Here is a 5872-nt window from a genome sequence, read left to right on the forward strand (position 1 = left end):
TCGATGAGTAACACTGCATGACCAGGCTGGTGAAGGTGCTTCCTGACCTTCGTGGAGATGGTGCGAGGCGTCTGGAGCATGCTGCGCTCTAGAGTATCATCTTATTCCATAGACGCATGTCTCTTCTACACATGAAGCCTAGGCGCAAGTTCAAGCTGGAAGACTTCCGCTCCACCCATTCCATCTAATTACTGCGTCATCTTCATCACTGGACCTCGACCCGCCTTCTCCAATCTTCAATCAAGCTCTGTTAAAAGGCTCCACACCCACGCCGCCAGTTGCTTTCCAGCTTTGCTCAAGTTGGTACGCGTTCGTCATGTCTGACTTCGAGTCCGATGTCCCTCCTGGTTCTCCGGTCGCCTCTCGTGAGGGTCCGGCTCCCCCCTCCTCCTCTCCCATCCGCCGCAGCTCTCGTTTGGCCATGTGCCCGGACCACCTCTCCCCAGCTTCTTTCCTTAAATCCAAAGGCGTCTCCCTCGCCGCTGGCCTTCAATCTCCGCAGGTTGCCTCTCTCGCTGCCCTCATGCCGTTCATCGACACCTCTCCGCCCTATATTCCTCCGTCTCCCCCTGCTCCCCCTTCATCGGTCAGCGGGAAAAGATCCTGCAAGTCCGTCGCTCCTCCAGCCAAGCGACGCAAGGGCCGCCCCCCCTCCTCTCAGTTGTCCTCTTGTTTACCTGGGCCTCCTTCAGCTCCACCGCCAAATCCTAATCCTCCTCCTGACGCTCCCGTCGTACCTCCAGAAGCCCCCGGTCCCTCCTCCGGTCCCCACTCTCTGCCTCCCCTCCCCCCCTCTTCTGACCAGGTCCTTGCGTCCTCTCTCGTCGCATCCATGGATTCTCTTCAGCTTTCCTTATCAGCGCTGTCCTACCAGCTTCAACACGGTGCTTCTAACATTGCGGTGGCGTCCTCAATCCCTTTCTCTGCCGTTCCAGCTGCCCCTCCTCCCTCTCTTCAGCCACCTCCAACGGTGTTCACCCTCGCTAACGCCCGGCCTGCGCCGCCTTCAGGTAAGTCCGTTTTTCTAAATTTTACTCTTGTTTTCTCAATCGCTCTGATTTTTCCTCGGCCATATCCTTCCCTTAACAGGTGCGGCTTATACGCCTTTGCACGCCAACATCTCTCCCAGACTGCGCTCAAAGATACTGCAAGGACAGTACATCAATTTAGCTTCCATTCTCCTTCCCTCTCCCGTAGTCGACCAAAGTATTGCTTCATCCGATCAATTTTCAGCCATCATTAAATCTTCGGATCCCCGCCTAGTGAAAGATTTGTCTATCGGGCAGTTCCTAGCCGCATTCAGTGTCTTTAGGGATGTCATCTGTTCAGTTTACCCTGAGCGCAGAATAGATTTGGATGCATATTTGGCATTGATCGCTGATCTTCATTTGCAATATGGTCGATCTCTATTTTATCAATATCACAAAGCTTTCGCTACCAAAGCTGCCGCCGTCCTCTCCCGCTCTGGTCTGAATCTCAACTGGTCTACTCTGGATACGGAGATTCTCATCATGCTTACCCAAGCTGTTTCATGCCACCTGTGCGGCATTTCGGGCCATCTTAGCGCCTTCTGCCCATCTCTCCCATTTAAGCCAGGTCCTCCCGCCGCGGCTTCTCCGCCATCTCTTCTCAAAATCCCGTCGCAAGATCGTCACGGCAGACAGGTGCAGGTTCATAATAACATGCCTATCTGCAATAACTTTAATGAAGGTGTCTGTTCATTTCCCAAATGTGCTTTCCTTCACATCTGTAGTTTCTGCAGGGACGCTCATCCCAAGTCCGTCTGCCCCCGCCGCACCTTTCCCAGCAGAAACCGTCGAGGTTTCAGGAATTAGTTTTCCAATTTCTTTCGACTCCCATTCTAGTTCCCGAATTGGCTTTCCTTTTACAGTATCATCCCGATCAATCATTCGTTAATTTCCTAATCACTGGTCTCTCCCAGGGTTTTTTTCATAGGTATACCTCATCCCCCCGCTTCTTCTATAGTCATTCCAAATCTCCAATCAGCGCTGTTAGATCCGAGCGCCGTCTCCCACTTATTACAGAAAGAGGTGTCTAAAGGTTACGTCATCGGCCCCTGCGTTTCCCCTCCCTTCTCCCTCTTTCGCGTCAATCCCCTCGGAGTCGTGATCCGCAAATATTCAGGGAAAAAACGTTTGATTCTTGATCTGTCTGCGCCTCATTCTGGTTCCCACCCTAGCATTAATAGCCTTATCCCGAAGCCACCCTTTTCACTCTTTTATTCCACAGTAGATCATGCCATAGCGTTAATAAAGAAAGCCGGTCCAGGAGCGTGGCTGGCCAAAGCCGACATTATTGACGCTTTTAAGATCTTGCCCGTGCATCCCTCGCAGTGGCACCTGCTGGGTGCTAAATGGGACGAAAAGTTTTATTTCTTTGTCCGTCTGACTTTTGGTGCAGGAGCAGCCCCAGTCTCTTTAATTCATTTTCTGAAGCTCTCTGTTGGATTTTGCTAAATGTTGTCAAACTTCCCTCCGTGCTCCACCTCCTTGATGACTTTCTGCTTATAGATCCGCCCCACCCTTTTCCCCGTTCGCTCAGCAAATTGAAAGACCTTTTCCTCCGCGTCGGCGTTCCCCTCTCCGAGGAGAAAACTGTTGGTCCGCAAAAAAAATTAGAATTTCTCGGCATCTCTCTGGACTCGGTAAAAATGGTTGCTTCGCTGCCAGCCGATAAATTAGCTCGCATTCGTGAAATCTCCCAAGCTTATCTTTCATCCTCGACTCTTTCCAAGCGCCAGCTTCTCTCGCTGCTCGGGCATCTTAACTTCGCCATGCACATAATCCCTCAAGGTCGCTCTTTTATCTCCAGGTTGCTCGACCTCGCTAATTCAGTTCCCTCTCTATTCGATCGAATCGTTTTGGATGACGGCTGCCGCTCTGATCTCGTTTTTTGGTCCTCTCTGCTTAACTCCTGGAACGGCATTTCTTTTTTCTATGATGACGTTATCCTCTCCGCTGATTCTGCCCAGTTTTACACCGATGCTGCTCCTTCCGCAGGATACGGGGGCTTTTTTCAGGGCAGCTGGTTCGCTGAGAAATGGCCTCTTTCGGTTCCTCGGTCAGAATCTTCGGCTTTTTATGAAATAGTCCCCATTGCTACAGCATGCTGCCTCTGGGGAAGCCAGTGGAAACGCAAGCACATTGTAGCATTTTGCGATAATGCCGCAGTTGTAGAAACTATTAGTAAAGGCCGCTCTTCTTCCAAGTCTATTATGCCTTTTCTTCGTCGTATTACATGGCAATCCGTGATCAACAATTTCATCCTCTCTGCGCGTCACATTCCAGGTCATTCTAACGCCATTGCCGATGCTCTGTCTCGTCTTCGATTTCAGACCTTTCGTCGCCTCTGCCCTTCAGTCGACCTCCTCCCGACGCCTGTTCCCTCCTTCGACAACCTCATCCTGAATTAATCTCCCCTTCTCTTTTACCCTTGCTCCAGTTGGCTAACTTTTACATTAAAAATGGCCTCGCTCATTCTACGTTCAAATCTTACACCTTCGCCTGGCACAAGTTTGCAAACTTCTGCTCTGTTCACAAGACCCCACTTTATCCCGTTCAAGTTAGCTCAGTCATCGCTTTCATTACCCATTGCTTCGTTCATCTTAATCTGAAGCCCTCTTATATCCGCAGTCTCGTCGCAGGTATAAATTTTTTCTCCCAACTTTCCCAGTCTTCCTCTTCTGTTAGCCTTTTTCGTGACAATGTTATAAAGCTTCTGTTAAAGAGTATTTCTAACGTTCGTCCTTCCCTCCCAGATAGTAGAAAACCTATCACCCTTCCCATTCTCATTAAGTTACTCAATACCCTTCGACTCAGTTCCTACTCTCCTTATCTCCAGAGCCTCCTCTCGAGTTCGTTTCTTTTAGCTTTTTATGGGCTCCTTCGTCTAAGCGAGTTCACGTCCCCAAATACCACATTCATCCCTTCTAGAGACTTAGCGGTTTCTGACCTCAGTTTCCACGTTAATTATTACAGCTTATCCCTCAAGCATACTAAATCTAAAGGCGCATGCACCATCGTCATAGCTCGTACCGATGGTCCGTTTTGCCCTTTTTTAGCCATGTTCAAATTCGCGCTCTTAAGACACAAATTGAGTTTTTCCCCCGAACCCCTGTTCCTAACCCCCGAAGGTTTCCCCATGTCCTCGGCCTGGTTCCTAAAGCACCTGAAGCTACTTCTAGCTGCATCCAACCTCCCTCCTAGCCAATTCTCAGGCCACTCCTTTAGAATAGGAGCGGCTACATCCGCAGCCGCGCAGGGTATTCCCACGTCAACCCTCCAGCAACTCGGCCGATGGTCGCATCCTACATTCGTCCAGACCTCTTAGCCGTTCTCGCAGCTCAACGGTCTCTCAGTGCCTAGGTAAGCACTTCGCAACTCGCTGGTGGTGGATGGTTCACCCCATTTAAGAGCTCAAGCCCTGAACTCATAAAAGCCCCGCTCATCCTCCCGTGCTGCCACTTTCAGGTTCCATTTCAAGCAATCCCGCCTCTTGTCCCTGCCAGCTACCAACTTTATCCGGTGAGTTTATTCCCAGCTTCGCTTAGATCTTCAGCTCCCGGTTTCCTGGTGTCTTTCTTCCTGTCTCTAGTCTATTACTACCACCGGCTTTCTTTCACCGACTTCACTCAGTTCATTTTCTCTTTTCTTTTGGGGCGGCCTCGCTAAAATTCTATGTCTATCAGCTTACTCTTAGCTTTTTCACAAGTCTTTGCTAACTCGTATCCATCGGCGTCTCTTTCTCTCTCTTTCCTTTATGAGAATTGTAGCTATTCTTTTACCCAACTCTAAGCATATTCATAACCCCAGCACGGCTCCACATCATCCCAGCCTAACGCCGCATCATGACAGTAACCCCTCAGCTGGCCTACATCTACCAGCCCAACTTCGCGTCACGCCAATAACACCCCGGCTGGCCTTCATCTACCAGCCCGACTCCACACCAGGTAAGTAACCCCTCAGTCGGCCTTCTTCTATTAGATGGTGCGGCGTCATCCCACAAGGTTTTCACTGCTATCCGTCACCCCGATTTCTCCCATTTGCATTTCACCTCTCGTAGCAAAGTCTTGGCCTCGGCCCCGGCATCTGCCCAGACGTTTTGGGGGGGAGTATCCCTATTCAGCGTTGATGGGCTCGTCTGAATTCGCCGGAATTCACTGCTCAAATCTCCAGCCGGGGCCCGAGCGCCAAAGAATTGTTATTCATTTTTTGTCAATAAATTTCCTAATCGTTTATTCTTTTCTGTCTGAATCTCTCCAGATTGAAATGAAGCCTAGGCGCAAGTTCAAGCTGGAAGACTTCCGCTCCACCCATTCCATCTAATTACTGCGTCATCTTCATCACTGGACCTCGACCCGCCTTCTCCAATCTTCAATCAAGCTCTGTTAAAAGGCTCCACACCCACGCCGCCAGTTGCTTTCCAGCTTTGCTCAACCCACCTCCTCCCCTTCTCCACCAGCATTTCAAGTTGTCATCTTTCCCAACCTCCACCACCAGTGTTGGGCCCCGGGGGAGTATCCCTATTCAGCGTTGATGGGCTCATCTGAATTCGCCGGAATTCACTGCTCAAATCTCCAGCCGGGGCCCGAGCGCCAAAGAATTGTTATTCATTTTTTGTCAATAAATTTCCTAATCGTTTATTCTTTTCTGTCTGAGTCTCTCCAGATTGAAATCCAGCTGGATCCTATTGTCTCAGTTCGGTTACATGTAAGAAGAGTAGCATGACTGAAGTCCAGGGTGAGGTGTATTTCCTTTAATGCTGTCAAAGCTGTGACAAGACCAGACACAAGGGTGGAAACAGGTGGCACAGGTAAGTGATGCTCAGACACAAAACTCACTAACAAATGACT

At 50.0% G+C, this 5872-nt stretch overlaps 1 pseudogene; it reads left to right on the plus strand.

Annotated features, from left to right (window-relative positions):
- The first annotated feature begins 316 nt into the window (after positions 1-316).
- Positions 317-3433, plus strand: LOC111611449 (annotated as a pseudogene).
- Positions 3434-5872: the final 2439 nt, after the last annotated feature.

This window comes from Xiphophorus maculatus, chromosome 15 (genome assembly GCF_002775205.1).
Source record: "Xiphophorus maculatus strain JP 163 A chromosome 15, X_maculatus-5.0-male, whole genome shotgun sequence".
Taxonomy (NCBI): domain Eukaryota; kingdom Metazoa; phylum Chordata; class Actinopteri; order Cyprinodontiformes; family Poeciliidae; genus Xiphophorus; species Xiphophorus maculatus.